Genomic DNA, 16,759 nt, shown 5'->3' on the forward strand with positions numbered 1-16,759 from the left:
GGTTACTTTTTGGCCCTGGCCTGGTTCAAGGAGCTATGACGCTGCCCTACACTGACAAGCATGGTATGTATTTTATGACGGATGTAGATGCAAGCGGCGGGACAAGTGGCACTCAGGCCACCTTCCCCCAAAAGAACGAGGCCACCTAAGCCTCCCCACCGTGCAGATCTAAACCACCCAGCGCTCAGGTAAGGAAATAACCCTACTCACCAAGGAGATAGGGGGAAATCTTAGAGAATCCATGGCCGAGGGGTTACTCTTCCACAGGGTTCTAAAATGACAACCTCAATACGCAGAGTTTTTTGCGCTGATAATAAGAGACATTCATTTGAATGTAGAGTGTGTATGCACCTGAAGTCCACTGCCCCAGAGCCTTGATTAGGTGTGGAGCAATGTTCCTGGAAGCAGCAGAAGTTGCAGCGCCGATCCTGAGCGAATGGCCGGAGTAGTTGTCGGGAGGAAAACCAGCACGAAGGAGACACAGACGAAGGTGGTCACAGAACCAGTTCCTGGACAGGACTGTCCTTTCCAGGGTGAGAAACGGGATCCTTATTGATGGCCATCGGACGCATTGACAGATAGCTGAAAAGAGCAGAGACAGGACAAATAATTCAATGTGCTTTTGATAAATGAACATACACGCCTTTCTTTTCCTGGCCTAATTTCGAATGTTTTAAATGTAAAGAGTACATGACCGGAGATTGAAGAACTCCTATGCAGAGGTCCAGAGATGGATCGAATGACTGGTTCCGACAGGTAATTCCGCCACATCGTAGAAACCTGCAGAAGGCAGAGATGAACATTGCTTCCAGAAGGGTATCTTTGTATGGAGAAAAGCAGCCTGAACGTAGGGTGTTGACTTCCTTTGTGACAGGCAACTTGGAAGATGAAGGTTTGGGAGCAGACCGTTGAATCTCACAGGGCAGCATATGTATCCGAGGAAGAGATGATGGGGAAAGGATATTGATTCCGAACAAGTGCGAAACTATAGACCTGACAAATATCGGCATATGGTGGAAAGAGAGAGATTGCAGTTTGTAAAGCAATATGAAATTAATTATATGGTGGAAGATTCAGAAGTGTGAATGTCATAGGGAGCGAAATTTGATGATGAGCAAAATATGATTTAATGAGATTAAATGTGGATTTGGAGATCTGGATGTTGGTTGATTTAGTACAAGATGAGGTCCTTGAACCCTGGGCATGAATGCGGTAGTGGTCTCCTCGAAACAGTGCATGACGTTTCTGAAAATTAAAAGGAGGAAGAGTCAGCAATTATGTTTTTTGAACCTGGGACGTGGTTTGCTTGATACGAAAGTTTTCCAGCGCTGAAACCCACATGAGCTTCATAATGGCAGGGGAAGAGGATCTGCCTATATTGATAATAACTACTGTAGAGAGGTTGTCGCAATTAAAGGTTATGATCTTTTTTACCATTAATGTCCCCCAGATTACAGCCGCAACAATAATAGGATACAATTCAAATAAAGCTGAAGATTGCTCTGCAGAGGGAAGGTACGAAATTTCGGGGGACCAATTCCCATAGAACCACTTGGAACCTGAGATACCACCGAAGCCCCGAGATGGGGCAGCATCGGTATAAAGACCGGGAGAGTCCGCAGAGGTAATTGCGTCATTGTAGAATAAGGAAATGCGGTTCCAGTTGGAGAGGAGGCTGGACCATAAGGTGATATCGGCCTGGCATCCAGCACTGATATTAACATGGTGATGCAGTTTGAATACTAATTTCAAGAGATAAGAAACAAATGATCAACCTTGCACGGAATGATCCTTGTAGCAAAATTAAAATGACCCAGTAGAGAGAGAAGTTCGTGTTTGGTACACGATTTTCTGTCCTGAAAGGAATTTAAAACATCTGTAATTCGACACAGTTTGTCTTTGGGGAGACGTGCTTCCATTTTCTTGGAGTCCAGATCAATCCCAAGGAATTCCAGGCAGGTGGTAGGTCTGATAGAGAAACTCAGAGTTCGAAAAATACACTTTTTAAAATACTAATAGAAAGTTGTCTAATACATGGAGCACAAATGGTAACTTGAAATTATTTAGGAGAATCCAACACAATGCTTCAGATAGGGAATTGAAGATGTGAGGGCTGCTTCTACAACCGAAAGTGAGACAAACTAAAAAATAAAATTGCCATTGAACTCCAAAGAGATGCCACTGGGAAGGGTGAAATGGCATTACTTTGAATGCATCTGTGATATCAGCCTTAGAGAGACATGCCCCTTGACCTGCTATTTTAATGAAATGGATAGCATCATCGATTCTGGTATAGTGTAGAGAGTGATCGGCTGGAAATAGAACCTGAGTGAGGATAGATCAATAATGAGTCTTTTCTTGCCAGAATATTTGCGAATTGCGACCCCTCGTGGATTAATGCGGAATGATGGGAAGGGGGGTTAAAAAATGAGCCGATCGTGAAACCTTTGGAAGTCTCTTTCTTGAGCAAAATATCAACAGAATCAAGATTGTTTAGAGCATACTTTAGATTACTGCAAATGTGGGGAACAGAGGGAGGAGTTAAAATACCAGTGGGGAAGCCATCATTCAGTCCTGAAATAATATAACTATCTGGGTGGTTGATAAGGGCAACAACCAGTGCTACTGGATTAATCGGGGTAGATGGGAGACCTAGTCATTTCTGCGCAGATGCAGTGCACACGCGTCTGGGAAAACCCTTTTGCTGTGGCTGTCGCTGCAGAAACTACAGATGTGGAGAAAAGTACAGGGGATATATGAACAGACGTTCTCATTAAAGTTATTGTAGATTTGTTTCCCGGCAGAAAAAAGAACCTGCCTCCCTTGTTTGTCATTAGATTGGGCTGGGTAAATGAGCAGTGAAGGATTATATAGGACCCAGGGCTGGTGAGGTAAATTAACTGAAAATTGTGGCTGGAAAGAACTACAGCTTGGAACTGCCGCAAAACATGGGAATGCATTTGCTGAGTTAAAGTGGACTGGGTTGAAAGGTTAGTCTTGTGGAAGCCGGAGCTGTAAACCAGGCAAGTGTAAGCTTTCAGGCTGGCGAATTATTGACTAAGTTCATTGTCTAAGATGCCCCAGTTAACTCTGAGGTTGAATTGCTCCAAAATTGCGGCAGCCTTAGGCGAAAATTACTTGTGACAGTCGTAAAAAGCTGTACCTCCTCATCTCATCGATAAATCGGTCATGAGGCTAAGGTAAACTGGCATAAAACTTTATGATGATGTCAGGAGAACCCGACCCATACTTACAGTGCCTTGGTATTCACCCCCCTTGGACTTTTCCACATTTTGTAGTGTTACAACCTGGAATTAAAATGGATTTAATTGGGATTTTTACCATTTGATTTACACAGCATACTTAACGCTTTGAAGGTGCAACATATTTTTTATTGTGACACAAAAGTTAATTAAACAATAAAAAAAAGACATTTGTTGGTTGCATAAGTATTCACCCCCCTGAGTCAATACTTAGTAGAAGCACCTTTGGCAGCAATTACAGCTGTGAGTCTTTTTGGGTAAGTCTCTACCAGCTTTGCACATCTGGATCCTGCAATTTTTTGTGTCAAGTTGGATGGGGACCGTTGGTGAACAGCAATTTTCAAGTCTTGCCACAGATTCTCAATCAGATTGAGGTCTGGGCTTGGACTGGGCCATTCTAAGACATTCAGGTTCTTGTTTTTAAACCACTCCAGTGTAGCTTTGGCTGTGTGTTTAGGATCATTGTCCTGCTGGAAGGTGAACCTCCGCCCCAGTCCCAGGTCTCTTACAGACTGAAACAGGTTTTCCTCTAGAATTTCCCTGTATTTGGCTCCATCCATCTTGCCCTCAATCCTGACCAGTTTCCCAGTCCCTGCCGATGAAAAGCATCCCCATAACATGATGCTGCCACTACCATGCTTCACCGTGGGGATGGTGTTCTCAGGGTGATGAGCAGTGTTGGCTTTGCGCCACACATAGCGTTTTCCGCTAAGGCCAAAAAGTTCAATTTTGGTCTCATCAGACCAGAGAACCTTTCTCCACATGTTTGCTGTGTCTCACACATGCCTTTTGGCAAAATCCAAATGGGATTTGATATGTTTTTTTTTTAGCAATGGCTTTCTTCTCTCCACTCTTCCATAAAGCCCAGCTTTGTGGAGCGTCCGGGTTATAGTTGTCCCATGGACGGTTTCTCCCATCTCAGCTGTGGATCTCTCCAGCTCCTTCAGAGTTATCATTGGCCTCTTGGTTGTTTTTCTGACTAATGCCCTCCTTACCTGGTCACTGAGATTTGGTGGACGGCCTTCTCTAGGCAAAGTCGCGGTTGTGCCATATTCTTTCCACTTTTTAATAATGGATTTAACGGTGCTCCGGGGGATGTTCAAAGTTTGGGATAATTTTTTATAACCCAACCCTGATTGGTGCTTCTCCAGAACTTTATATTGGACTTGTTTTGATAGCTCCTTGGTCTTCATGATGCTGTTTGTTTAGACATGCTCTCTAACAAACTCTGGGGCCTTCCAGAAACAGGTGTATTTAATCTGAGATCATGTGACACTTTAATTGCACACAGGTGGACTCCATTCAACTAATTATGTGACTTCTGAAGGCAATTGGTTGCACCAGAGCTTATTTAGGGGTGTCACAGCAAAGGGGGTGAATACTTATGCAATCAAGACTTTTCAGTTTTTCATTTGTAAATAATTTTGAAAAATATGTAGATTTTTTTCCCCACTTCGACATTATGGACTATTTTGTGTAGATCAGTGACAACAAATCCTAATTAAATCAATTTTAATTCCAGGTTGTAACACTACAAAATGTGGAAAAGTCCAAGGGGGGTGAATACTTATGCAAGGCAATGTAAATACTACAATGACAGGTATTGATTTCACAGTGCCATAAACACAGAAAGCTGTCTGCATGGATAACACAAAAATAACATAATTGTTGAGAAAAATCATTACTAATAATTTCCCTGGCTTCCTATGCCTTCCTTCACTAATTTATTTATTGTCCTGTTACCTAATCAGAACCATCAGGTATCTATTAACACCACATGTTATAGTGGCGACTATAGTTATGGTTTCAACTTTGTTTCTGTGCTAAACTATGCTAAACTTTCTATGCTAAGATTTTTAACCATGAATAGTTTGGCAGTATTAGGGGGTAGAGTGATGTCCTTTGGAACAGTCCTTTGGAAATCTTTAAATTATCTTTCAATAGGATTAGTATTTTAAAAGATAAAAGGGGTGTCAGGACTCTGTGTGCAATGCAAATTATAATGTAATTTGTCAGCAGACCCAGAGATAAAGCTGTGATAGCTACTACAATAGTATTTGGAATTTTAAGTATTCTTTCATTTTAATGTTGTTTCTTCAAGCATTTGAGAGGGGGTGGTTTACTATCAGGTCAACTCAAAAAAATGCGCATATAACACAAAATATAACTTATCTCCATTTTCCTAATGTTTCATTTCTTGTATGATATCCTACTATGTGTGTTCTTCATGATTCATGATGATAACATTCTTATTAACTAAACTTTTCTTACACCTCAAGGTCAAATGTGGAGATGTATCTAGCATTGGTATTATACAGTAGCTGTGCACTGGAGCCCATAGGTGAAGCATAGCTTAAGGAACAGTTAGTCTTTGAAGGACAATCATGAAATACCAGAGAAAGAGGCACATGCATAGTTGTGGGACCACTGCCACTGTGAACATATATTGCAGTAATTGTGTCCCCATTTTTGCTGTCTGCTTGGGCACTATATAACTATGAAAATAGAACCATTGACTGATATCCTATACAGTCGCAGACAAAAGTATTCGCACCCTCCACTTAACCCTTTGAGTAGTACGAAAGCACCGATACGTTCTCTGCTCTCTGATTCCCAGTGATTAATTAATTTGGAGATGGCCACGAATATAAAAGCACAGCAGCCGCTCATAGCGAGGGGTGTAGAGAAAAAGTGAAAGAGATCGAGATTCACAAGGTAAAGAAGACATCTGCTATCCGACTGGCTGCATTCCAGCCAATATTTGTGTTATTTATTGTGTTTGTTACTGTTTGTTTTGGCCAACGTGCAGTTTTGTTTAATGAAAGTGGTTTTTTTGGGGGGATTTATTTTAATAAATATTGCAACCACGCTTCAACACAAAAATCTAAAACAATAAAATACATTATAAAATAAGCTATTTTTATATACAGTACTTACATTTCTTTAAGTCCAATTTACACATTTGCAGACTGGATCATTTGTTTTGTTTGTCTGAAGCTGGCCCTGTTTTTAACAGCAGTCTTGAAGGCCAGAATTCGATTCAGCATGTCTGTAGACAGTTTATTTCTTAAGTTTGTTTTTAAGGTTCATCTGAGAAAAAAAGACTTTCTAATTTTTGCAGTACTGTGTGTCAAAGCCAACATATTAATGGAAAACTTGACAAGTGTAGGAAAATGTGGCTCTCCGCTAGCCCAGTAGAGCCCAATTTTGTGCCAATATTCATTAGCCACCAGATCCCATCTAAAGGGGTGTTCACACCGAACGCGACGCGCATGCCACCTTCTTGCACGTCGCTCTGTGTTGCCGCAGACCACTGTTCACACCAAAGGCAGCAAGGGGAAAGTCATGTCAAGGCTGCATGTGCCAAGCAACAAACAGTAAATGCCAGCAGGAAGGGAACACTTTTTTTATATAGTAAAGACAAAGCTAAATATTTCAAGTAACGAGGAACGAAACGTTATAATTTAAAAAAAAAAAAAATTAAAGAGTGCCAGAGTTGCTGTCGTCCTCTTCTCAGGCATGTTGCTGGTAGTGGGCCTTGCCTGTATGAAAGGAGTCAGGAACGACATCACCTGGCTATATTTCCAGCACCGGTGACTCACTTCTGCAGCTCCACTTCTTTTCTGTCTCCGTTTTTCTCTCCTTGATAAACCTGTCCCTCAGGTTCTTCCATTTTTCCAGCACCCTTCTTCTAAACAACACACAATTAAAATAAAAGGAATGTTGTAATGATGAAGGTAGTTATTATTATTATTATTATTATTATTATTATTATTATTAATAATAATAATAATAATAATAATAATAATAATAATAATAATAATAATAATAATAATAATACTTCATTTGGCTGAAATATAAATACATCTTTTTGTATCTCATTGCAAGTTTTTGGGAACACTGCGCAAAAATCTCATGAGGCCTTACCCAGGTAGAAACCTACCCATGAAAAGCGCATTTTTAACTACCACCTCTCTCGTGCAAGAAGAACTGTCGAAAATTCCAGTGGGATTTTAGCAACACAGTGGCGTCTTTACAGGAGTGTTATTGGTGTGAGCCCTCAAAATGCAGAGACAGCGGTGAAGGCAACATGTGTCCTGCACAACTTCATGAGGACACAACGTGGTGAGTCTACACTGCAAAGCTCTGCTACCATTGAACAGAGTACCTGGATTAAAAACGTTTTTTTGAAACAACTTTACGTAAGTAATAACAAGTACACATATATTTAATATTCACTTACCCGATAATCCCATCTGGACACTCACAGCCTTTCATGCAGTGGCTTTTCTGGTAATATCTCTGTATATATTTATAGTTGTATTATACAACTCTGGGAATTCAGAGACTGTTAAAATCAATTTTTCTTCAATTTTCCGTTTTCTGTCTTTCTAGCAAAGGAGCCTCCTACTTTCCCCTGATTGGTTGCTAGTGTTATACGTCACGAAGCGGCGCGCCCCTCTGAGTGCCGCTTCCCTCTGTCACTTCCCGCAGTCAGTGTGCCCGCCTTCATTGAAAACAATGTTGTCAACATTTTTTAAGCCGCATCACGTTCGGTGCGAACACCCCTTAAAAGCCATCAAGTGAGTCACTTGTACTGCATAAATTCTATTTCTAGGCTATCCAGCATATTTTCAAGAGCAATCTGTATTAATTTTTGCATAGTTTCTTTAATACTTTTCACTGCCATCGTGTAAGCTGTTGGTATATGTAATTCTAGCTGATCAGGAAAGCAGAAAAACAATAACAACATACCATCCTTTATTTTGATCTAAAATCACAGACATTTTTTGTTATTTAGGGGTTTATGTTTACTGACTTTTTTACTGACTGTCCGTAAGTTTATGGATGGTTGGCAACCTTGTTCTGCTTATACAGCTAGTCAAAAGAACATGGCTGTTTAGTTTACAGTGCGGCATGGATATGTATTTCAAATATTGTACCCTGCATCTTTTTTTTTTTTTTAAAGAGGTTCATTGTTTTTGGCATGGATAACAACAACAACAACAACAACACATTTATAATATGTTAAAATAATGCATTCATGATTATTATTATGTACATTTTTTTCACACTCAGTCTTTTGCCTGCTACAGTTTTGTCGACCCTGTTATCTCCAGCCTACACTACAGTTACTATAGCAACATAATTGCCAGCACTCACCTACAACAGCCCTTAATACTGACAGCATAATGACACATTAACAAACAAAAAATAATCTGTGTTGCTAGCCTGGCCTTTATTTCACCTTTTATCTTTTTGCTTCTCTTTCTTAAGGAATGTTGCTATCACCCAGTGCCACCCACTGCATCCAACATATACTTTAATTCCGATTAAACTTAACTTTAGTTGAGTAGCATCCACCAGTCCTGTTGTTTCTATAGACGATACATTTCATGGTGGCCGACTCCTACAGAATGTTAACCCCGTAGTTACCAAAGCCCGCTGGATGGACAGGTTCTTCCTGTTCCCCCTCTGCTGGTGGGAGGTGAACTTTTCAGTGCAGGGATTTCTTCTACTCTGTCACAACCACCAATAACGATAACAACAATGATTATTAACAGCATATTAATGTTAATAATAGGCCATTAATAATTACTAATGCACTGTAGGGTACATTATAATTATTTTATAATATAACAAACATATCTCCAGTTGTACTATACAGCACAAGATAATTAAAATAGAAAACAGAAAATACTTACGGGGCAAAGACAGCATAGCTCTTTACAGTGAACTTCAGAGGTATGTATAGGCTAATATCCAATATCCAATATCTAAACAGGCTAATAATGATACACAGGGCATGTAGTGGCAATGAGATTGTATTCCATTCCTGGGGGGGTGGAGGTAGGGATATACACCTCATGCCTCACTGTTTTGTACTCAATATAAACATTTTTATGTCCTTCTCCCCTTTTTACAAACACACAGGTGTATACTAATAAAATACACACAAGGACTTACAATAATACAACCATTGATTCCAACAGGCAGATGTTTTGCGTTGTTATGGTTGCTGTCAGATTAAATCCTAACTCATTTACTAATAAGATGAGAGCATTTTTAGGATTAGCCACATCTTTCCAGATCACATCTGCTAATACCCCTGTTGGACTAGAGAGCCTTAACAGAGTAGCATTAGAGGTCAGACAGCATAGAAAACAGAGAGCTTTTTTCCACTGCATGTGTAAACAGGATAAATATCAATTTCACTGAAAAGTATTACAGAAATTAATATCTGTCCACCTACTGTATGTGCTACCAGCTGAGATCTCAGCATTCCATTTTCGTTGATGACATTTAATAAGATTCAAATCACTTAAATAATGAATGTCACGACTCGTATGTCCTATATCAAGTAGACTGTCAGTGTCAACCTGGCACTACTTCTCAAGGAATGAAGACACCTTGGATCTTACTGTTCTTATTACATCTCTCTCTCATCTGGCACTTTGTTTCATTAAATCATGAGGCCAAAAGGTTCCCTTAGAATAAAGCATTTTTTTTAATTTGATGAACTATTACAAAATGCAATTAAATAATGGAATAAAATACAATTCAAATTTTAAGAAAATGATAGTAGCACCATCCCTGTATGTTTTGATTTGTTGTGAACTAGATCGAAAAACACAGCACTGTACCTGGACTGACAATGAAGAGCTTCCATTCCTTCTGTCATGCCAATAAACACATTTCACCCTCTGAATCAAGGCAACAGATTTGACCAAGTATGGTGTCTTTGAAGCATGATGAGATAAATTACCCCCAGACGATATTTCTTCCCAACTCACAGGAGCGCAAAGGTCAATGCAGCCCTCCCACCCAAGATCAGCAACCAGGATTCAATCAAGTGACCTCCTGATCTTATGGCTCACCCTACACTCCTGTAAGAGAGAGCTTTTACTTGAGGGGATACCAGGGACCTTTGTGTGAAGCAACACAGTTGCAAGATATATAACACTAGTAGAACAGATGTTGTTGTTGTCCTAAAGCTTTTACAGGTTGTAAAGAAATTCCATACTTACGTGAAGTGGAAGATACGGATGAGCAAATTGCAGTTTCACCTTTGGATTTACTTAAATACATGTGTCTTAATGAAGATGAATGAAACTATGTATATTTGTCCAATTTCAAAATCTTTAGAGAGTGACCAGGCCTTTTTTTTTTATCAGCTTCACCCTGTACCACATGTTATACATAAGCCCACAGTTTATGTAAATTAGCAACTTGCTCTGTGAAAGAAAATGTGAACTTTACAATGTCGCCAACTAGTGTCACTTAAAATATAATACTCTACTTTTGCTAAGGGTCAAATGTTTTGGTCAAATTAAAAACATTACTGGTTCATTCAATTCCTGTCTGTGACTAATATTAATGGCCAGTTATTCTTTTCACCTGTCAGCACACAATGCACGTGTTTTGTTGAACTCTGTGCATGGGGTATAAAGGGCATGACTGCATTTTCAATTTCAAAGCAGATTGGTGTACCCACAAAATCTGGTACATGTGAGAGTGCTTTGTTAAAACTGTCATAGCTTTAAGTGTAATGGCTCAATGACAAATTATACATCGGTTAAGTAATGAGGACAACATGGACAGGAGCAACGTCATGCCGCTCAATTATTGAATGTGTCCCAAAGTGTGGTCTACTGTATATGGAGTCGATACCAAACAAGCAGCACTGTTAGGAGGCAACATGGTGTGGGGTGCAGAAGAGTCACAATGCCTTGGGAAGATCACCATATTCAAATTGAGTCATGTTGGCGACCTTTCGCGAACTCTACCCAAATTGTAATAGGTTATAATTTTTACAGATGGTTCCATAGACGGCTTCATGGGGCTCGTATGAGGTCCAGAAGAGCCTTAATCCGTTTACCTCTGACACTGAAAAATCCAGGAACGTTTGAGAGGGGCTGGCTCTGACACTGACAAATCCAGGAACGTTTGAGAGGGGCTGGCTCTGACACTGACAATCCAGGAACGTTTGAGAGGGGCTAGGGATCACATCAGGTGGAACATCAATGATTGGACGCTGATTCTTTATTATACTGACAGACAGCGTGATGAATGTTTCTTGCCGCATCATGTTGTAGAACACAACATGTTGTAGAATAGAAAATAGAGGAGGATCTGTCATGGCTTGAAGAGGAAGCAATCGAGAGGATGAATTGGCCAGCGAGATCTTCTGATCTGAACCCTATTGAGCATGTTTGAGACATGCTAAAGAGAGCGATAGCATCCCATCTAGTACAACCAAGCACTCTGCAGGAGCTCTAGGACACCCTTATCCAAGAATGGGCCCAGCTCCAACAAGAATGTGTACAGTATCTGATTAGTGGGATGTGCAGGCGTTATTAAAGTGGCATATTGTCTCTTGGCAGACATACAGGGTGATGATCATGTTAAAAAACACAGACAGTGACTCTATTTTTATTATGCATCATTTTTCACAGGTTAAACTGTATATTAACACAATCAGCCATTCAATAAATGTCACAGTATGAAACTCCTTTTTGTTGAAAATCCTTATCCCTAGCAAAAGTTGAGTAGTATATAATATTTTTTATGCTGATTTAACTGGTTTACACAACATAAGTAACCAACCTTCAAAAATAACCCCATCTAGGTCTAAAACTGTTCACCTCCGCGTGCAACTCAAACACTGTTTAAATTTAAGATGTGTCGTGTTGTTGGGCCTTTATCATTTTGTATTGTACTGTTTAACCATATTTACTGAGAAACGTAAATCAGTTATGCACGTAGTGGACTTTATTTGCAATTCTATTTAATATGCCCATTTGTTCTGGTAACATCTGTATCCATTTTGTTTCAAGAAAACATAGGAAGAACAGGTCTATATAGATTTCAGTGTGTTAGCAAACATCATTCTGTGATGTCCTACTTTGCCAAGCACACCGTCCCATTATAACTGAATCACCAGATAATGTGGGCAGGGGATCTTCATGGAATTGCAGATGGTTACTTTTAAACAGCAAACAAAATAGAACATTTGAATTCAATAACATCAAATGTTTTTCTATAAAGGTTTGACTTTACTGTGGTAAAACCCTAGGAAACCAAGTCTAGTAGACAAATATTTTGGTAAAAGTCTTTATCAATGTCTTTATTGTTACAACCAATAAAGAGATTGATAAGGGCTACTATATAGGAAACATTTGTCAGCTTGACTTTTTTTCTTGTACTTTTACTTGATTTACTGTTTAAAGTTATGGATAAACAGTTTATATTAAATGTCCCAGTTTAGCTGATTTCACGTTATTCATGTACCAGTGTACCAGTGTAATGCTCCATGACACTGGGTGATATTTTGAAACATCTCATAAGTATAAGTACATGAGCACCAGGATGTTTCATGGAATTCTACACTTTAATTGTGTATTGGCCTTTTAAAGAAAGGTGCCGTTTACAAGTAAAAGGATGAGTGTTGACACATGGTTTTATAATCAGTTACCAGTATTAAATTACAATTCCATTACCTGCTGTTGTAAAAGATGTGCTGTATTTTATAGTGTAGGTACATATGGTCTGATTTAAATGGTTTAATTAAAAAAATTATTGCAGCACGAACTTCAGATAATTTATTTTGATATGAAAGTACTACACAACCTGCTTCCAGTGTTGCGTAGCTTTGGAACACCAAACATGTCTAAAATATGGTTGGGTTGTTTCTTGCTAACTTTGTTACATGTTTTTTCCTTCAGATTATGATTATTATCAAAATAGTTGATTAAGGACAACACAGTTTGTGTTAGAAACTCACCCATTGTGATGTTTTGTTTTTTTGCATTTATTTTGTATTTGTTGTAGACTGAATTTCATACTGGAGCACTTTAGTTATCAAAACATCTCATATGATAGGTCTGCTCAATACCAAGGAAATTTAAGTTTGCACTACTCTGTACTTATGAACAAAACAAACAAACAAAAAACATTACCTTGATTTTGACCTGCTTGAATAAGGCAGGATAACAAGGTGTTTTAGGTGAAACTACTGGTGCTATTTTAATCAAATCTAGGAGACAAAGTTTCCTCTAGAATGCAATTTTATACATCAGGAACAGTCTTAATGTAAGGAACAGAGTGGATTTCATTAAATATACTGTGTTTGAACTTTACACATCCTGAACACATTTTTCATATGTTTAAATGCATTTGAAATACCTTTTTCATATGAGGGTGTGGCATTGCTTGAGAATGATGTATTTTTATCACATTTTTTAATTTTGTATTTTAAATACATATTGATGAAAAACACATTAAAACACATTCAGTCATATTAAAATAACATTTGTTGGATTTAAATTGCAATTAAAGCATGCACATTTCCAGTAGGGTCTCAGCAGTAGTATGCTGTTAGATTTTTTTGTTATTAAGGATCCGGTATACTGGTAGCTCATAGAAGTTCAACAGATTCCTCAGTAGATGCTAACCCACCCGGACTTTCTGGAAATGTTTTCTGTAAGTCTTGTCAAGCATATTTGTCTTTTTGAACACATTTGTGGAACCAACCTTTTTTCATTCGTTTTCTTTCTTGTGAATCAATTTTACCCCCCAAAAAAATTGGTTTAAGAGATTTTACTTCAGCTATACACAGTCGCTCAAACCTGGTCAGGAGTCCACAACAATAATATAGGAGACTACAAATTCACAGCTAGGCTAATTTAATACATTTTGAAATAACCCGGGCGCAAAGCCATCTAAAGAAGTCATCTGGAGCTGAATTCAGAAAACAAAAGAGAGGGAGAGAAGAAGCAGGTGAGCTTTCTCAACAGCGACAGAATTGGCTGACAAAGGTCACTGACTCAGGTGGAAGCTCGACAAGAACATCTCTCTAAAGCCCCTTTCACATTGGCACTCCTACCTGGGTCCGCGTTCTGGCTACTCGGGTCACAATCCCGTGTAGTGTGAAACCACGTACCTGGGTCGTACCTGGGTTGAACCGGGTTGCAGCGACCCACCTCAGGATATGGGTCGACACACTTTGACCTGGGTTGAGCGAGACAAAATGCATGACGGCCGTTCATAAGCCGACGAAATAACAAATAGCCACGCCAGCGTGAAGGTTTCGCTTCCGCAAGGAACATTTCTGTTTTTTCAGTTTAGCCATGTTTTTGTTGATTGAGACACACCATGAGCTAGAATGCAGCAGGGATGAAGAAACATTTGCTCTAATTAACATTTGGGCCGACGGTTCAATCCAGAGAAGCTTGGATGGAAGCGTCCGTAACAAGCTGCTTCCATGGCATTGATACGCACATTGTGTACTTGCGTCTGTCACCCAGGTCAACCCTGCTTTATCAAAAGCAGTATGAAATCGAGTATCTGATCCGCATGACAACGGGTCCTGACCCGGGTAGAGCATGTCAGTGTGAAAGGGGCTTAATTTGGCGAATCCCTTGAGCACACGTTAACCAGCTCAATAAACTAAGACACTGTAATAGACAAGTTTGCAAGTGTTAAGGCTAGGAGAGTTCCTCTGCAAATGGGTCACCCTGTCGTAATTTCAAGCTGTTTTTTTTTCCGTAATATGATTTAGTTACAGATTGACTCATTACTGAAAAGTGGCAATAACTAATTTTCTTTTTGCTAACTATATAGATGGAAATGTGATTTTATGTATTTCTGAATATGCTTCATGCCATTAAATCATTGCAGTATGGGTGGGAGGGAAAAAACAGGAGGTGAGGGTGGTGGGAGGCACAAATATGATAACCTGCCCCGGGCACTAAAACGTTAGGTTACTTACTGTAACCTGGTTCCCTGAAAGAGAAGGTGACCACCAACATACTTATGGGATATGCCTGCCATAGGTAGGTATTCACTGAGCATTTTATGTCAGAGCTGCTGAAAGGCTCTTCCGTGGGGTGATGTCCTCGGTCACGCCTAACGAGGGATTAAACAGTCAACCGCGGAGACCATCTTTTCTTTTGCATCGAACCCGTGAGGGCGACTGATGCGACCTCGCATCCCCCCCCCCCCCCCCCCCCCCTCCCCCCCTTTCATTAACAATGTCAAAATATTGTTGTTGCATTTGCCCAGCCTGACCTGTATTGGCTGTTTGATTTTTGTGTTCGTGATTTGTGTTTTGTTTATTATTATTTGTATATATATATATATATATGTTTTGTATTATTATTATTATTATTACACCGTGTAACAATTTTTTTTTTTTTTTTGGTTCCTGGGTAGTAAGTGTTATTTCCTAATTGCTTATGCCTCAAAAGTATAGAAAATGGCTATTATTCCCCACAAACTTTGCTTTTGTGACCAGGACAGTGATATTCATTATTATTATTATTATTATTATTATTATTATTATTATTATTATTATTATTATTATTATTATTGTATTTGTAGGTGGGCGGACGAAGCCGTCCATCCTAATCATTATTGTGTTTATGTGCGGGCGGTCGAGCACCGTCCGTCTTTTATTATTTGCTGTTTGAGAGCGGCGAGAGAGCCGGTCTTGCAATATGTAGTCATGGGTATGGGGTTAAAACCCCTTCCCTATAACTCTCGTGGGAATGTGGCTGGAGCCTTAATAAGGTAATTTATTAATAGGTAATTAAGGCTCCAGCCACGAATATAAAAGACCCACTCTCGGCTCAGAGGGGGGTTGGATGTTCAGAGGCGGAACTAGAGCGAGAACAAAAGCGAAAAATAAACAAAACAAAACGTATAGGATCAGTGAAGGCATTTGCCCAGCCTGACCTGTATTGGCTGTTTGATTTTTGTGTTCGTGATTTGTGTTTTGTTTAAGTATTTATTTTGCTCTGTGAGCACAGTGTTTTGTTGTTAAATCTTTTACTTTATTTTTGTATTTAAAATAAAGACGACGCAAAAGCCATTGCACCCTACCTGCAGTATCTGTTTCAGTTCCTGCTTCTGGCCTGACGTCATCACACACGCCATCCTGTCACAATTGTTTACTTTAACTGTATGTTTTGTATCAGGTATCCCCACTTCATGATAGTCTTGACCCCCACCCCCCCTTCATTAAAGTCTGGATCCGCCCCTGATATATACTGTATACTTCTTATCTATAGCCTCCAAATTAAAAATAATTACCATTTTACAACTTTTCATATTTTCTGAAGCTGTACTGTGCCCTCCATATTTAATTTAAGTAATTGTCATAATAATAATAATAATAATAATAATAATAATAATAATAATAATAATAATAATAAAGCAGACAGAATGGCAGTTCGGTATCAGATAACCTCTGGAGATAGCTGTATCGAAACCTAAAAAAAGATATTTTATCCTGTGATTTAAAAGCTGTTTGGCAGTAGGTTTTCTAAAAGAAAAAACAATTCTGCTGTACTGCAGGTAAGGCTGTGAACTGACGCAAACCATGTTGTGAAGCAGCACATGCCACTGATCTGTCACATAAAGATGATCTTTCCTTAGCCCTAACTTAAGAGCTGCAGGTGTGGAATACCGGGATATGAATATGTTTGTCAAGTTTC

The sequence above is a fragment of the Acipenser ruthenus genome, chromosome 2 (genome assembly GCF_902713425.1).
Source record: "Acipenser ruthenus chromosome 2, fAciRut3.2 maternal haplotype, whole genome shotgun sequence".
Classification (NCBI taxonomy): domain Eukaryota; kingdom Metazoa; phylum Chordata; class Actinopteri; order Acipenseriformes; family Acipenseridae; genus Acipenser; species Acipenser ruthenus.